The 16980-nt window shown below is 26.8% G+C and overlaps 1 long non-coding RNA gene across 1 annotated transcript; it reads left to right on the top strand.

Annotated features, from left to right (window-relative positions):
• Positions 1 to 7289: 7289 nt before the first annotated feature.
• LOC111633503 lies at positions 7290 to 11642 on the top strand. The gene is made up of 2 exons (XR_002758069.1): positions 7290 to 7380; positions 11387 to 11642. It is a non-coding gene; the product is annotated as an uncharacterized LOC111633503 (long non-coding RNA).
• Positions 11643 to 16980: the final 5338 nt, after the last annotated feature.

Raw genomic sequence — 16980 nt, 5'->3', positions numbered from 1 at the left:
CTAAAAGGAAATAGAGTAAATCAGTGTATTATCAATTTCATGTATTAATTTTATTTACTCCTTTGACGACTTCCAAGAATTAATTTGATAAGGAGCTTAATTTGTTCAGAATTAAACAAGAGCAAAAAATCTAATATTACTGAGATATAATTTTGTGTCATTTTATATAGTAGCTAGATGATAATATATTACTTATAAGTCATCTCAGTTTGTTATAAGTAGATCTAAATTTTAAGATATACAGCTATATATTAGGACTGTGTAGTCAAAGTTGGAAACAAATTCATTGCTAGAGGAGTTGGAGCTGGTAAAAATGAAATTACTCCAACTCCTTTTTTTTTATGTACTTTATATTAAGGTATTAATAGGAGTGTTAATCTCCTATCTTGCATTACAGGAACCTCCTGTAAGGCAAGATTTTATTTTATGATAATTTCCCTATTTCATGGTTTATGCAAATTAGACAACTCCATGAGGAACTGAGGAACAAATGATGATAAAAGGATTGAGTCTAATTTTTTTCAGGATCCATACAAAAATATCAATTTTTTGTTTGAGTTTCAACAATGGGATATATGGTTCTGGAAAATGTGTAAATCTTGATTTTAAAAATTATGCTCCCTAATCCTTCTAGCATCATTTGTTCTTTAGTTTTATGATCTTTCTTTGCATCTTTTCAGAAATTTATGTTGAAGTACTGTACATTCTGTTTTAGCTAATTCTAAATTTTTATTGTCAAAAAGATCCATATAAAATGGCTAAGACAACTCATTTTAAATCTAATGTTTTTTTTTTAATATTTTATTATAAACCAAAGATAGAAAACATTTTGTTTGTCAATGTGTGGTTGAAGATGATGTGATAATGAAAAACTCTGTTGGAAAAAGATACTTTCAGTTGTTTCAATAGGAATGCCTGGTGATTCACTTGGTAGTGATGAAGATTCCAAGTTAGGAATTGAACCTTCTAAAATTCCGAGTCAGAGTTGGGATTGGTCTACCATTTCCATAACCTTGATATATATATATACACACACACATTATAGAATAAAAATTTGATTATTTTTTAATCATATCTGTGTTGAGAAGAATTGTGAGGCATGTTATTTATAGATTATTGTAGTTTTGATTAGTAAAGATAGAGAGAAAATTAGTATAAGAGCTAGAAAAAGTTAGGAATAGTTTAGAGAATGTGAACAAAAATAGTTGATCTATTGATGAGATCAGATCAACTGATTTAGGTGTAACTGTCAGAAATAGGGAAGACTCAAAGATAATTGGAAGCAAAATATAAAAAAGATCCAGAAATAACAATTATCAAGATTATTTTGAATGAATTATTTGGCAGATAACTATTTTTTCCTCTAAATAGTGTTATATATTTGCTATTAAGTCTAAGAAAATTTATAAATAATAATTAGTAATTTATTTATATAGGATTATTATATTTAATTAAACTGATATTAAAGAATTTTTCATTGCAAATACATAATAATTTTGTAAATTTAGTATAATTTTTGTTACGTGCATAAAAATATTGTAGGTTTGTATTTCTTGACATGGTTTTATTTCAGACTACAGTTTGAATTATATGATAAACTGAACATCTGGATTATTTTCAAGCTATATTACAGCTATACATTATTAATGAAAAAATTATAATATAATCTAAAGATAGATCATTTCATTAACTTGTAAGAAATGTAATAATTTTGATTAATTACCAAAGGTATTTCTACTTCTTTATATAATGACTGAGAGAACTATTTAGAAACTAACTGTTAATTTTAACATATGTTAGTTCTTTACAGCAAATAAAAGCAATAGACTTTTGAATTCATCTCATTAGATATTGTAAAATCTGCATGCAACTTAATAAAATCAACAATGATTATGATAATTTCTTTATTTAACAATTATTTTCTCTACCTCTATTAATGCAATCACTCCTTTCAAGGCTACACTAGCCTTGACCTTGACCCTTGTCTCTTCAAACATAAAGTGTGTTAAATATTACAAACATCAGAATTTTTTATTTAATTTTTTCAATGTTATTTTGGAATTTACATTATATTTTTTATCATATGATAAGTAAAACAAATGAAGTTATACAGTAGCTGTTTCATAATTTATTTATTTTATAATTTTAAACTTAATGCAGTTTAGGCAATTCCATCTCAAATATTCTGTGTATATAAATAAATGAAACTTGATTATAATTTCATCCATAATGATCTGCTAGCATAAATAAAATAAAAGAAATGGAATAAAAATGGAATGCTTGAGATACCTTCTAAAATTGCACATCATCAACTGTTTGGAGATATGGAGTATACAGTGATACAAGTTATATGAAGGATTTATTTCCACTCTAGCAATTTTTTGTGGTGTATAAGCTGGTATGTGTTCCACACTAAATTATTGTATATGTGCAGTAGGAGTTGGCCAATTTCTATGAAGACAGAAATTGTTTCTAATTCCAATCAACAATTTCTATTATATTGATTGGAATTCTGAATTTACTGAATCTAAAAAAATCTTTCATGTCATCCTACACCTATAATAAGATTATTTCTGAACTATAATCANACACGTTGGGCTGCAATTTTCAAATATACTTTTCGAAAATTGCAGCCCAACCTGTTGCCTTCTGTCATCTGTCTGTCTTTTGTTAATCTCCAGAACAGAGTTAGATATACAAAAATCGAGATCAGATCTGGAAAGCTTAGGGGCTGGAAGCCCCACTTAACTGTATACAAACTTCTGGTCTAAACCAGAAGTTGTATGATTTCAATTCAAAATTTTTTTGAGTACAGAGTTAGATAGATGACTAGCATGACTATTATTATCTGCAGAAATATGATGTACAGAGACAAGACACACTAAAATCCAGACCAAATATGGAAAACTTAGGGGCAGGAGACCCAGATTAACTATACATGAATTTCTGGTTTGGACTAGAATTCATATGTTTTTTTAAATTAAATGATGATTAAAAATTGCAGTCTGGTATTGTGACAATGTCACAATAAATAACTGCTTACAAATACTATCTTAAATTTTGTCTTCAATACTTCTAAAGCAGACTTTACTAAATCATTTTTTTAACACAAAACTTGTCTTTCACTTAATAATTAATAAGACAGATGCTCTATTGAATTAGAAATATTGTAGTTTTAGGCTATACTTTGTTTTTCTTTCTTATTACAAAAACTTAAGTCCAAAAATAGCCAAATTATATTGGGCTATATTACTAGTATTATTGTTAACTGCTAAGTAATTTGGCACTAGAGGCAGTCATTAGGTGCCATCTATTGCTAAATTTAATAATTTCGAAGGTCCTAGAAGAAAAAAATCAACTCAAAGCAGGAATTGAACCTGCAACTCTTGCAGTTAGCAGTTAGTTAATAATAATAATAATAATAATAATATAGCCTGATACAATTCATCAATTATTTGGCTTTAATATATAACTAATGGGTTTGGATGTTGGATGAGTGTTTCCTCTTTCTCAAACATTTTGATTTCCTTGACTGCAGACTGAGATATCTGCACATCCCACGGGATAATGCATTGAGACTCCTCCTTTATACTTCTGGATAATAATTTTTCTGATTGGTTCTATTTGATACTGCCTTATATCTCACCATTTTTCACAGACATTAATATGAACAGCTAAAGGTGTCTTGTCTTTTATATGCAAGATGTGTGACATAAGAAAACAGAGATTCTAGAAAATTCTCCAAAAAGCATTTCTGAACAAACTTAATTTCAATGTGTTGCCAAGCAGTTGCAATATTTGCATAGCTATGCATTCCAAACTAATGAAATCCAAGGTAGTAAGTTATTGGAATGAACTTGTTTATTTACAAAAGGAATTATTTATAGCACTTGGCTTATGTATGCAAGAGTTTTTAAGTTTATGTAAATTTATGAAAGTGTAAATGGTGAATAAAGTTCATTGCAAGTGGATTGTAATTTTATGTATTATTCTGACTGTGACCCCCTAGAGTTTGCTCTAGATCCCCAATTGTTGGTTTTTGACCTGTTTTCCTTGGTTAAGAAACACTCCTCCATACTACTTGATAACAAAGACAGACAATTGTAAATACAACTGAATTTTTGCTTGTAAAAATCCAATTTATTTTCAAAAAATCATTTTTAAATTTAGTTGTAATCATTGTGTGACTATTGAAAGGTGGGTGAAGTGCATATTTCAAACATCTGTACAGTACATGCATGTATTATAGTTTAGTAAATACAATCATTTAAATATTTTCACTATTTCAAGACTTTCCAAGTATAAAAAAATGCAAATAAAAACATCTGAGATGTAAAAAAATTTTGCCAAGTAAAACTTTGACAATTTAGACAGTCAAAATTTTTCTTAGTAGTTTTTTTTTTTTTTTTGTAAAGATAAGCTTGATGCTTAAAGGCAAAATGTAAGGTAAATGCAGATAAAAATTTTGTGGGTACCACTTTCAACTGCCAAGCTTATCTTTATCAAAGAAAAACTGCTAATAAAAATTTTCACCATATTTTTGTTTAATAATTGTATTATTATGTCGAGGCATAAGACTGGTTGGCAACTGCTGACTGAGAGAATTGCCCACCAAATACACTATTAATCAAATGCTTTCAATATTCATTTTGGTCAGCATCAACCAAACACATCCAATCGAATGTGCTGCTGACTGACACTTTTGATACACTGTTTAGAAAAATCATTATAAAAAGTTTTAATCTACATAAATTTGAGCTTTTGTAATTCTGAGTAACATTTTGAATACAATTCATTTGTTCCCATGCAATTTTATCCTTATAAGCATAAAATTAGACTGTAAATCTGAATTAGCTCTATGGGCAAACTCCTGTAAACTTTGATCTATTGACCCAGAAGTTTTGCAGCACCTCACTGATAATGAGAAAAGCTTAAGTTTAAATTCAAACTTCCTAGTTTTTTTCTCTGAGCATTCTCTGGGCTGTGGAGGATGAAGAAAAAAGAGGAGGAGAAAATACAGCTTTTTTTGGCAATTTTTGTACTTTTCAATTGCTTATATTTCAGCAACCATTTTATATAAAATCTTGAAATTTTGCACATTACATAAATAACTATTATTATTTATTTTGTAAAAAGTAATATATCCATGAAAAAGTTAAATTTTCAAATAAATTATTTACTTTGGGGTCCATTATAAATTTTTTTTCTCCAGCCCCAGCAGTATCTGTCTCTTGACTCCTCTACTTAATACTTGTCATCATGCCTAGGATAGAATAATTTTAAAATAAAAAAAATAAAATAAAAAACTATTACTTTTAGTTACAGTTTAATGTCTAAAGATTTGAGCATTGTGAAAGTAAAACTAAGATTGGAAGGGGGTGCATACCATTGAAGCCTAGCTACAGTATTTTGGCCAGAGCAGATATGATGAAGGTAAAGTGCATCCACATCTACAAATATACAATTTACACAAAATTGAAGTACAATTGAAGCATTCTAAGGAAAGATACCTAAGTAAATTTTTGATATTTTCAGGAACTCTTAAAAAAAAAAAAGTTTTTTTGCATGAGGCTTGTTATGAAATGAGTGTTAAATACACTTGAATAAAGTGCATATTTTAGCAAGGGGAATATTTATATTCATAAAACTATTTGTTATGCATAATAAAACATGTAACTGAAAAAGCAAGCATTATAAAACCAGTACATTCCCAGGCTTTGGCGATAAGCGGCAAAAAGATTGAAGTTATCTAAATGCACTTAAGTACCTTATTCCATATAATTCCTCAATTATGGTTGTAATAATATATTTTAATTATTTGGCTGGAAGACTGTAGTCAGAAGTGATTTCCAATTAGTACAAATAATAAATTTCTTAATATATATTTATAACATATATATGAAACATTTCTCTATAAATATATGACTCAGCTATTCAAATTATTTCCATGTTTCTAATTATTGCTTTATGGAATTGTACAGTATATTTAATTATATTTTATTTTGAAAAAATAAAAAATTCATCTGACATATATACAAGATTATAATTATTATATTTATTTTTATATTGTTTAAAAGTCTATTCATGCATTTGGTGACATGTCAATTCTGTGTCAGTGACATGTGGCCAATCAGTTTGATTGGTCCAAATCATGCATGTCTTGCTGATAAACAGACATCTGTGCTGTGTGATCAGTGTCATGTTAGTGATATTCAAGATGGCAAAAGTTCAAAGACACAGAATTAGCAATAATTATCATAATTTTGGATGGCGAGAAAATATATCAGAAGAAAAGTGGTAAATCAGAAAGAATATTTATGAAATCAATTCAATAAGCTGTTAGTCATCCATTTTTGTTTTCTATAGTAAACAAAAATTGTCAGCAATTATCTAGTGATGAAAAAACTCCAGAAATCAAAAGTTAGGTATCTGGTTTGGAAAAGTTAAATATTTTTATATTTTAAAAAAATAGTACTCCTAGAACTGTACTCCTTGTTGTTGTTGATTTTTATATTTTATCATATTTATTTTTTATATACTTGTAAAAATGTTTATTTAATTATTTTATTAATGTAACACACAATACATGGAAAGCATTTTTATATAAAATATAGAAAATAATAACATATACAAGTAGACAACTACACAAAGCAAAACAGTGTCAGAAAAAATCAAAAATATTGTTGGAGATATTTTAAATTTTAAATGAGACTGATCAGATACCGAAGGCACCAGACATTTTTGAATATTTCAAATTCAAGGCAATGATATTTTTTATCACTGGCACTGATGACATTTCATGGAACTGAATAGACACATTATCAATATGCGTGACTAGACTTTCATGTCTGATTAACCTATATATTAAATTTTAATTTTCTGATATAGTTAGATATTGACTATTTTTATTATTTAAAATAATAATATAAACTTTGCTATATTATAATAGAAAATATTTAAAAGAAATATTTTGAAAAGTTATATCATAAACAATAGTTTTAAGCAGATCAATGTTGAAAAATACATATTAAAAAAAAATTATAATTATTATGAATTAGCAATTTTGCTTTTGTGTATTTTTTGACACTAATTTGTTTAAAACTGTTACACTTTATTCACTTGCATCGTTCCACTGGGCAGTGGATATATTTTACTTTTTCAATATAAATGCTGTTATTTCAAGATACTATTACATAACTTCTTTTTATAAAATGTATTTATTACAATAAAAAATATTTATATAAATTTGAATATCTGAAAATTTTAATACAAATTATTTTTTTATAATCAGCTACAAAAATGTTAACAGCAAATATGTTAAGTACTGATCAACCAGGACAACAAAATGTAATATATGCAACTACACCATATTCTGGTCAAGTAAGTTTATTTTTTGTGATTCATAATAGATTAAATAAATGAGTTTTTATTATGGTATAACATTAGTATGAGAAGGGATCCACTCTCCATCTGATGCAATGCACTTATCCATTTTTTTTCCAACACTCAAGATAGTTTTTGAATTCATTAATTTTGATGACCTTTAGTCCTGCCATTTTTTTGTTTCATCTCTTCTATAGTGGAAAATCTTTTCTCTTTGTGGACTTTTTTCATCCAGGAGAGCATAAGAAACTTTCACTGAGTGAGATTGGATGAATAGAGAGGGTAAAGCACAAGGGTTATACTTTTTTTGATCAAAAACTGCTGAACACTCAGTATGGTAAGGACAGGAGCAATGTTGTAGTGGAAAACCCAGTTACCTGTTTGCCATAACTTGGGATATTTATTCTGCAAATCTTGATGCAACATTCTTAAAACTTGCGGATAAAAACTCTGAGTAAGTATTTGACCCAGAAGAACAAATTCCAAATGCACAATCCCTTTCACATCAAAGAAACACGTAGGGAAATGTAGGGAAAAAGTCTCAAAAAAAAAAAAAAAAATTCACTGTTGCAAAATGTAGCTGTTCACAACAATGCCATCTAGTAAACTGATGTGGATGGGTTCATTGAACACTCACCTAGCATGGAAAGCTTGTACTAGAAGGAGTCATCCATCCAGAAGAGAATTCACGTTTTTTTGAGTTCCCCCTTGTAATTAAAAATTAAGTTTACTGTTTATTTAAAGAAAAAAGTGAGTGTTAAACATAGAGTATAGCCTACTAAAAGGAAATAGAGTAAATCAGTGTATTATCAATTTCATGTATTAATTTTATTTACTCCTTTGACGACTTCCAAGAATTAATTTGATAAGGAGCTTAATTTGTTCAGAATTAAACAAGAGCAAAAAATCTAATATTACTGAGATATAATTTTGTGTCATTTTATATAGTAGCTAGATGATAATATATTACTTATAAGTCATCTCAGTTTGTTATAAGTAGATCTAAATTTTAAGATATACAGCTATATATTAGGACTGTGTAGTCAAAGTTGGAAACAAATTCATTGCTAGAGGAGTTGGAGCTGGTAAAAATGAAATTACTCCAACTCCTTTTTTTTTATGTACTTTATATTAAGGTATTAATAGGAGTGTTAATCTCCTATCTTGCATTACAGGAACCTCCTGTAAGGCAAGATTTTATTTTATGATAATTTCCCTATTTCATGGTTTATGCAAATTAGACAACTCCATGAGGAACTGAGGAACAAATGATGATAAAAGGATTGAGTCTAATTTTTTTCAGGATCCATACAAAAATATCAATTTTTTGTTTGAGTTTCAACAATGGGATATATGGTTCTGGAAAATGTGTAAATCTTGATTTTAAAAATTATGCTCCCTAATCCTTCTAGCATCATTTGTTCTTTAGTTTTATGATCTTTCTTTGCATCTTTTCAGAAATTTATGTTGAAGTACTGTACATTCTGTTTTAGCTAATTCTAAATTTTTATTGTCAAAAAGATCCATATAAAATGGCTAAGACAACTCATTTTAAATCTAATGTTTTTTTTTAAATATTTTATTATAAACCAAAGATAGAAAACATTTTGTTTGTCAATGTGTGGTTGAAGATGATGTGATAATGAAAAACTCTGTTGGAAAAAAGATACTTTCAGTTGTTTCAATAGGAATGCCTGGTGATTCACTTGGTAGTGATGAAGATTCCAAGTTAGAAATTGGACTTTCTAAAATTCCGAGTCAGAGTTGGGATTGGTCAACCATTTCCATAACCTTGATATATATATATACACACACACATTATAGAATAAAAATTTGATTATTTTTTAATCATATCTGTGTTGAGAAGAATTGTGAGGCATGTTATATATAGATTATTGTAGTTTTGATTAGTAAAGATAGAGAGAAAATTAGTATAAGAGCTAGAAAAAGTTAGGAATAGTTTAGAGAATGTGAACAAAAATAGTTGATCTATTGATGAGATCAGATCAACTGATTTAGGTGTATAGACCTAAATCAGTTGATCTGATCATAAATAGGGAAGACTTAAAGATAATTGGAAGCAAAATATAAAAAAGATCCAGAAATAACAATTATCAAGATTATTTTGAATGAATTATTTGGCAGATAACTATTTTTTCCTCTAAATAGTGTTATATATTTGCTATTAAGTCTAAGAAAATTTATAAATAATAATTAGTAATTTATTTATATAGGATTATTATATTTAATTAAACTGATATTAAAGAATTTTTCATTGCAAATACATAATAATTTTGTAAATTTAGTATAATTTTTGTTACGTGCATAAAAATATTGTAGGTTTGTATTTCTTGACATGGTTTTATTTCAGACTACAGTTTGAATTATATGATAAACTGAACATCTGGATTATTTTCAAGCTATATTACAGCTATACATTATTAATGAAAAAATTATAATATAATCTAAAGATAGATCATTTCATTAACTTGTAAGAAATGTAATAATTTTGATTAATTACCAAAGGTATTTCTACTTCTTTATATAATGACTGAGAGAACTATTTAGAAACTAACTGTTAATTTTAACATATGTTAGTTCTTTACAGCAAATAAAAGCAATAGACTTTTGAATTCATCTCATTAGATATTGTAAAATCTGCATGCAACTTAATAAAATCAACAATGATTATGATAATTTCTTTATTTAACAATTATTTTCTCTACCTCTATTAATGCAATCACTCCTTTCAAGGCTACACTAGCCTTGACCTTGACCCTTGTCTCTTCAAACATAAAGTGTGTTAAATATTACAAACATCAGAATTTTTTATTTAATTTTTTCAATGTTATTTTGGAATTTACATTATATTTTTTATCATATGATAAGTAAAACAAATGAAGTTATACAGTAGCTGTTTCATAATTTATTTATTTTATAATTTTAAACTTAATGCAGTTTAGGCAATTCCATCTCAAATATTCTGTGTATATAAATAAATGAAACTTGATTATAATTTCATCCATAATGATCTGCTAGCATAAATAAAACAAAAGAAATGGAATAAAAATGGAATGCTTGAGATACCTTCTAAAACTGCACATCATCAACTGTTTGGAGATATGGGGTATACAGTGATACAAGTTATATGAAGGATTTATTTCCACTCTAGCAATTTTTTGTGGTGTATAAGCTGGTATGTGTTCCACACTAAATTATTGTATATGTGCAGTAGGAGTTGGCCAATTTCTATGAAGACAGAAATTGTTTCTAATTCCAATCAACAATTTCTATTATATTGATTGGAATTCTGAATTTACTGAATCTAAAAAAATCTTTCATGTCATCCTACACCTATAATAAGATTATTTCTGAACTATAATAATTGTTTTTTAAATGTTTCAACTTTGTATTTAAAATTAAATTTTAATATAAATTTATTTTTATTTTTATAAAAATGATATTTATTTGAATAGTATCTATCCGATAACATAAACATTTTTATGTACTGTTAAATTTTAAATTGAAATGAATATAAAATAAAACGTATAAAATGATACCAGTAAATTTTATATTAAACAAGTCAGCATAGAAATTCCAGAAAATTTTTCTTTTAATTTATTAATTTAAAATATCATTTAAGATGATTTTAAAATATGACACGTAAAAATTAAATGTATATTAACATTTTAAATTAATATTTCTTCCTGAATTTTTTAGAAATTCAATGAAAAACAAAATAGCAATGTGTTTGTAATAATTTTCTCAATTTGTTGCTTCTACAAAGTTTTCCTATTTTATGTTTTGAGTTGATATTTTAAAATGTTTTTTTGTTTTTTGTAAATAGAAAATTAAATATTGAAAAATTTTTCAAAAAAGTTTAAATATATTATTTAACTGGATCTAATCATGTAATTGATGGAAATCTTATAGAGGTAGATTATTTATTATTATTAACTTTACTTTAAAGATTATAATAATGATGATTATTTTTTTCTCATAGATTGCCCAACAAATCCATTTCGGGTGAAGAATTTCATAAGCTGAAGTACAACCAACAAACATAGCATTATAAATGTCTAGTTTTTATTCATCATTTTCTCAAAATATAGAATCATGTCATTTGTGAAGTATCATAAGAACTCATGTTGGTAACATTGATCATTTCATTGTTGATGGTGTAATTTTTACTCATTCCAGTTTGGGTGAAAGTAAATGGCTTTTTAAAATTCTTGTATTATATTTTTATCAGTTATAATACAAACATTTAACTATTTATGATGAAATATTGTGCAATCACATTTTATAATTGCTACCAAATAAAAGGTGAAAAGAGGAGTGATTTAAATATGTTAAAAATAACTTAAATAATAAAGAAAAAGATTTTTGTTTATACAAATAAATGATAAAGAAGAAGTTTTTATAGTTTTATATTTACATTTTATAAACAAAATGCAAAAGTTACTAAATTTTGCAAAATGCAATTGCAACCTGTTCTTTACTGTGAAATTGTTAAATTAATAGAAATTGCAATAATAAATATTTCATATTGACATGATTTGTTTTCAGCAAAAAAAAAAATGCTATTTAAAAATTATATTAAAAAAAAAACTTGCTTATTGAATTTGTTGTATATAATTTTGGTTTGAAAACAATTTATTGTAATGTCATATCACAGAGTGAAAAAGTTGGCATCTATAGTATTTCTTTTCCATTATATAATTATTTGTATAAAAGTTCTCAGTTTTTTAATTAAATCTAACTTATGTATTGAGAATTTTTATTGTGCAAAATACTCGAAATAAAACAAATTTCATATTCATTTTACATGCAGCTATAATAAATTAATGTTAAAATGTTTAACATGTTAAAAACTTATAAATGTGATTTATATTCAGAACAATATTTATTTAATGTCAAATTTAGTATAATTAAGAAGATATTTACAGCANCCATGAAAAAGTCAAATTTTCAAATAAATTATTTACTTGGGGTCCATATAAATTTTTTTCTCAAGCCGTAGCAATATCTGTCTCTTGACTCCTCTACTTAACTCTTGTCATCATGCCTAGGATAGAATAATTTTAAAATAAAAAAACTATTACTTTTAGTTACAGTTTAATGTCTAAAGATTTGAGCATTGTGAAAGTAAAACTATGATTGGAAGGGGGGTGCATACCATAGAATCCTAGCTACAGTATTTTGGCCAGAGCAGATATGAAGGTAAAGTTGCATCCACATCTACAAATATACAATTTACACAAAATTGAAGTACAATTGAAGCATTCTAAGGAAAGATACCTAAGTAAATTTTTGATATTTTCAGGAACTCTTAAAAAAAAAAAAGTTTTTTTGCATGAGGCTTGTTATGAAATGAGTGTTAAATACACTTGAATAAAGTGCATATTTTAGCAAGGGGAATATTTATATTCATAAAACTATTTGTTATGCATAATAAAACATGTAACTGAAAAAGCAAGCATTATAAAACCAGTACATTCCCAGGCTTTGGCGATAAGCGGCAAAAAGATTGAAGTTATCTAAATGCACTTAAGTACCTTATTCCATATAATTCCTCAATTATGGTTGTAATAAAGGCNGAAATCAGATAGAGGTAGATTATTTATTATTATTAACTTTACTTTAAAGATTATAATAATGATGATTATTTTTTTCTCATAGATTGCCCAACAAATCCATTTCGGGTGAAGAATTTCATAAGCTGAAGTACAACCAACAAACATAGCATTATAAATGTCTAGTTTTTATTCATCATTTTCTCAAAATATAGAATCATGTCATTTGTGAAGTATCATAAGAACTCATGTTGGTAACATTGATCATTTCATTGTTGATGGTGTAATTTTTACTCATTCCAGTTTGGGTGAAAGTAAATGGCTTTTTAAAATTCTTGTATTATATTTTTATCAGTTATAATACAAACATTTAACTATTTATGATGAAATATTGTGCAATCACATTTTATAATTGCTACCAAATAAAAGGTGAAAAGAGGAGTGATTTAAATATGTTAAAAATAACTTAAATAATAAAGAAAAAGATTTTTGTTTATACAAATAAATGATAAAGAAGAAGTTTTTATAGTTTTATATTTACATTTTATAAACAAAATGCAAAAGTTACTAAATTTTGCAAAATGCAATTGCAACCTGTTCTTTACTGTGAAATTGTTAAATTAATAGAAATTGCAATAATAAATATTTCATATTGACATGATTTGTTTTCAGCAAAAAAAAAAATGCTATTTAAAAATTATATTAAAAAAAAAACTTGCTTATTGAATTTGTTGTATATAATTTTGGTTTGAAAACAATTTATTGTAATGTCATATCACAGAATGAAAAAGTTGGCATCTATAGTATTTCTTTTCCATTATATAATTATTTGTATAAAAGTTCTCAGTTTTTTAATTAAATCTAACTTATGTATTGAGAATTTTTATTGTGCAAAATACTCGAAATAAAACAAATTTCATATTCATTTTACATGCAGCTATAATAAATTAATGTTAAAATGTTTAACATGTTAAAAACTTATAAATGTGATTTATATTCAGAACAATATTTATTTAATGTCAAATTTAGTATAATTAAGAAGATATTTACAGCACTTAGTCACAAATTTATAATTTTATTTTAGTTATAACAATTATAATAATAATAATAATAATCTTCATGATAAAATCTGTTGAAATTTCAAATGTATAAAATGTATAAAAGATTACTGCTGCCTTACATAAATACAATAAATATTGTCAATTATCACCCAAATCTTACTGCTATCAAAGCATTTTAAAGACTAAATTTTATTTAAATGTAAAATTTTAAATAATTTGATACATTTTATACAGGCCAACTTTCTTTTCTATGAAATTATTTCAGTACAGAACTATCTTAATTCGTTATTTTTATTATAACATACCGTTTTTGTAAGNTTGGTAAAAGTTAAATTTGGATGCTTATTGTGTTTTATCTAAAAATAATTACATCTTGTTTTTTTTTTATTATTGTGTAATTTTAATAAATTTTGGAAAATTTTAAAACGTAAGTTATGTACTGTATATACAGCAATAATATGTAGATTTGTAAAATATATTAATTTCTGACTTTTTTTTAACCAACTATGCCCATTAGTGCATTAGTGATTTATAAAATTTGATTACTCTAAAAGGGCTTATCAATAGAATTTTTTTAAATGTTTTTTCGTACACTATCAAATAGCATATAGAATATTAATATCTTATAACCTAGTCAGTCGGTGTGCATAAATCAGCAATCGCCTTCTCTGAAAATCCGAAACGTCGAGCTCTCCACTGCAATCCTGGCTTCATACCATTGTTGTTCTGGCTGGACCCATAATGGACCTGTTTTAAAAGCTCTTAGTGTCTGCGGGATAGTAAGAATTTGTAAAAATTATTTTAACCCATAGAAATAACTAAATGATAAAAGATACCGCTACGAAGAACCTACATTCAAATACCTTATAATTCGATTAATATTGACTAATATGAATTATATTAGTCCACAGCTAGGATTATAAATAACTTCTTAGACCTGGCCTACTCTTAATGTACTATTGTGTCTTGAAATAAGTAAATCAAATACATTGAACCTAGCTTAACAGTGCATGGGATAAGTGTTCGCTTAAAAGAACACTGTGTCGGAGTATTTATAGAGAAGTACGCACAAGGGACACTATTCTAGGGAAGGTTTATCAGGGTTATCATTAATCGCATGGTACAGTACATTGCCCAGAATGCACGGTAACAGGGCTTTATACTGCGGTATTTATTGAAATACGCGATATAGTTAAACGAAAGATGAGGTTGAACAAGGCAAAGATGAAATGGATATTGTTTCTCATAAAGATTCATTATTTCACTTTTGCGTGGTAAGAAAATTTTGCCGAATATAATGCATTTCACGAGATCGAAGAAATGCTTGAGAAATCAAAAGGAATATTACGGACTTATTTAAGTATACATTTGTTTGGGTTGTTTGTTGCATGAATAGTTGCGATATATAGTGTAGTTCATTTCAATATTTATAAATTATTGCAAGAAAATTTGATAGAAAGCATTATTGTTCTTGCAATAACGTGGTGTTCGTTTTTATTTTCTAGTCCTACTGTTACACCAGCCTTAAGCTTCCGCAAAAAAAATCAAATTTAAGATATTTTAAAAAATGAATAGTGATAAATGATTGTCTTTCATTTCGATAATTACGAAACAACTTTCCTCAACAAGTACATTTACTCGCTTCTCTTTTTCCATTTCTGTAAACCAACAAGTCTGCACGCGATTGGCCTCTGTGTGCATGGGAAGATCTGAGAAAGTTCCACTAGAATGCTCTGGGCCGGTGGTTTCCAAAGTGGGGGCCCCCTGGACGGTGAGTAAATCTAGGGACGAAAAGAAGCGAGTGGACTGCAGGGAACGCTAGAGGAAAGGTACTGAACAGTGACCATATGTCAGGGGTAGGGTCTCCGACAAATCTTTCCCTTTCCTATATTAAAACAGGTAAGCAGAAACAGATATGGAGAACAACGTGCGGTAAAGACACAAAGTGTGAGGCTCGTAGAAAAGTTTTTATAAGAATATTTCTTAAGATTTTCACACGCGAGTACTCTTTTGGTTCAAAATTTTTATTTTATGATAATGCAAACAAATATAGCCTACTTAATAAATGAACAAATTTAAGAAACATGTAAGATTAAAGGCAAAGTTAATTTGATTATGCTTCTTATTTTTTTATATCTTTAGTTATATCAGGATGTGCATTTAATCAAGCATTCAATCATAAATATTTCTCTGTTGTATGATGGTGAATATAATAAATTAGTAAGTTACTTTAGGCTAATTAAATACGATTAAAAAAAAAAGAACAGCACAAATTTTAAAAATTTTATTTATAATACTTTCATGTTATGATATTAAACATACTTGAAAATAGAAACAAGAGACAATATATCCTGGTAGCATTAACTTACGGACATACCGGGTCATGGGCCGAAGACTTGCCTTCTTAGGGCCTCATCTCACTGCTTAATACTAATATATTTATTCTATAACAGTATCTGTAAAATGCCTGTAAAGAAATTAGGTCAGGACCCTCAAAAAGTACTTAAAACGGCCCTGAATATAGCTTCGTTTGATCAATTTGTTATCGAAATCTTTATTTTCTGATAGACTAAATCATTTTAAGTTTTCAATATTTTCTAATATTCCATTTTCTGTGTCTTTTAAGGCGAATTGTTAAACTGCTACTACAAAACTGAGATAAACATCAAAATAATAATGAAATTTGTTATATTTTAGAATATTCTAGGAGTAATTTTATAACAATTTTTCCTTCTGACTGCAAGTTTTAAACTTTTCAGTTCATTTTTTAAATGTGCTATACAAAGTAATTCGATTGAGCTGTAAGCGAAAACTGTAAATACAAATTGAAATTTAATTACCTGTGGATTCAATAATTAATAAAAAATTATGTGCAATATAATTTAGCTGTTGAAATTTTTTTTGACACTTTAAAATTAAATGAAATTTTAATTATCGTAATGTTCAGTCGAAGAGAAATT

This window comes from Centruroides sculpturatus, unplaced genomic scaffold, assembly GCF_000671375.1.
Source record: "Centruroides sculpturatus isolate CEXI.00-Female unplaced genomic scaffold, Cexi_2.0 scaffold421, whole genome shotgun sequence".
NCBI lineage: Eukaryota > Metazoa > Arthropoda > Arachnida > Scorpiones > Buthidae > Centruroides > Centruroides sculpturatus.
Note: the sequence above shows the minus strand (reverse complement) of the source record. Positions and strands in the feature narration are given on the sequence as shown.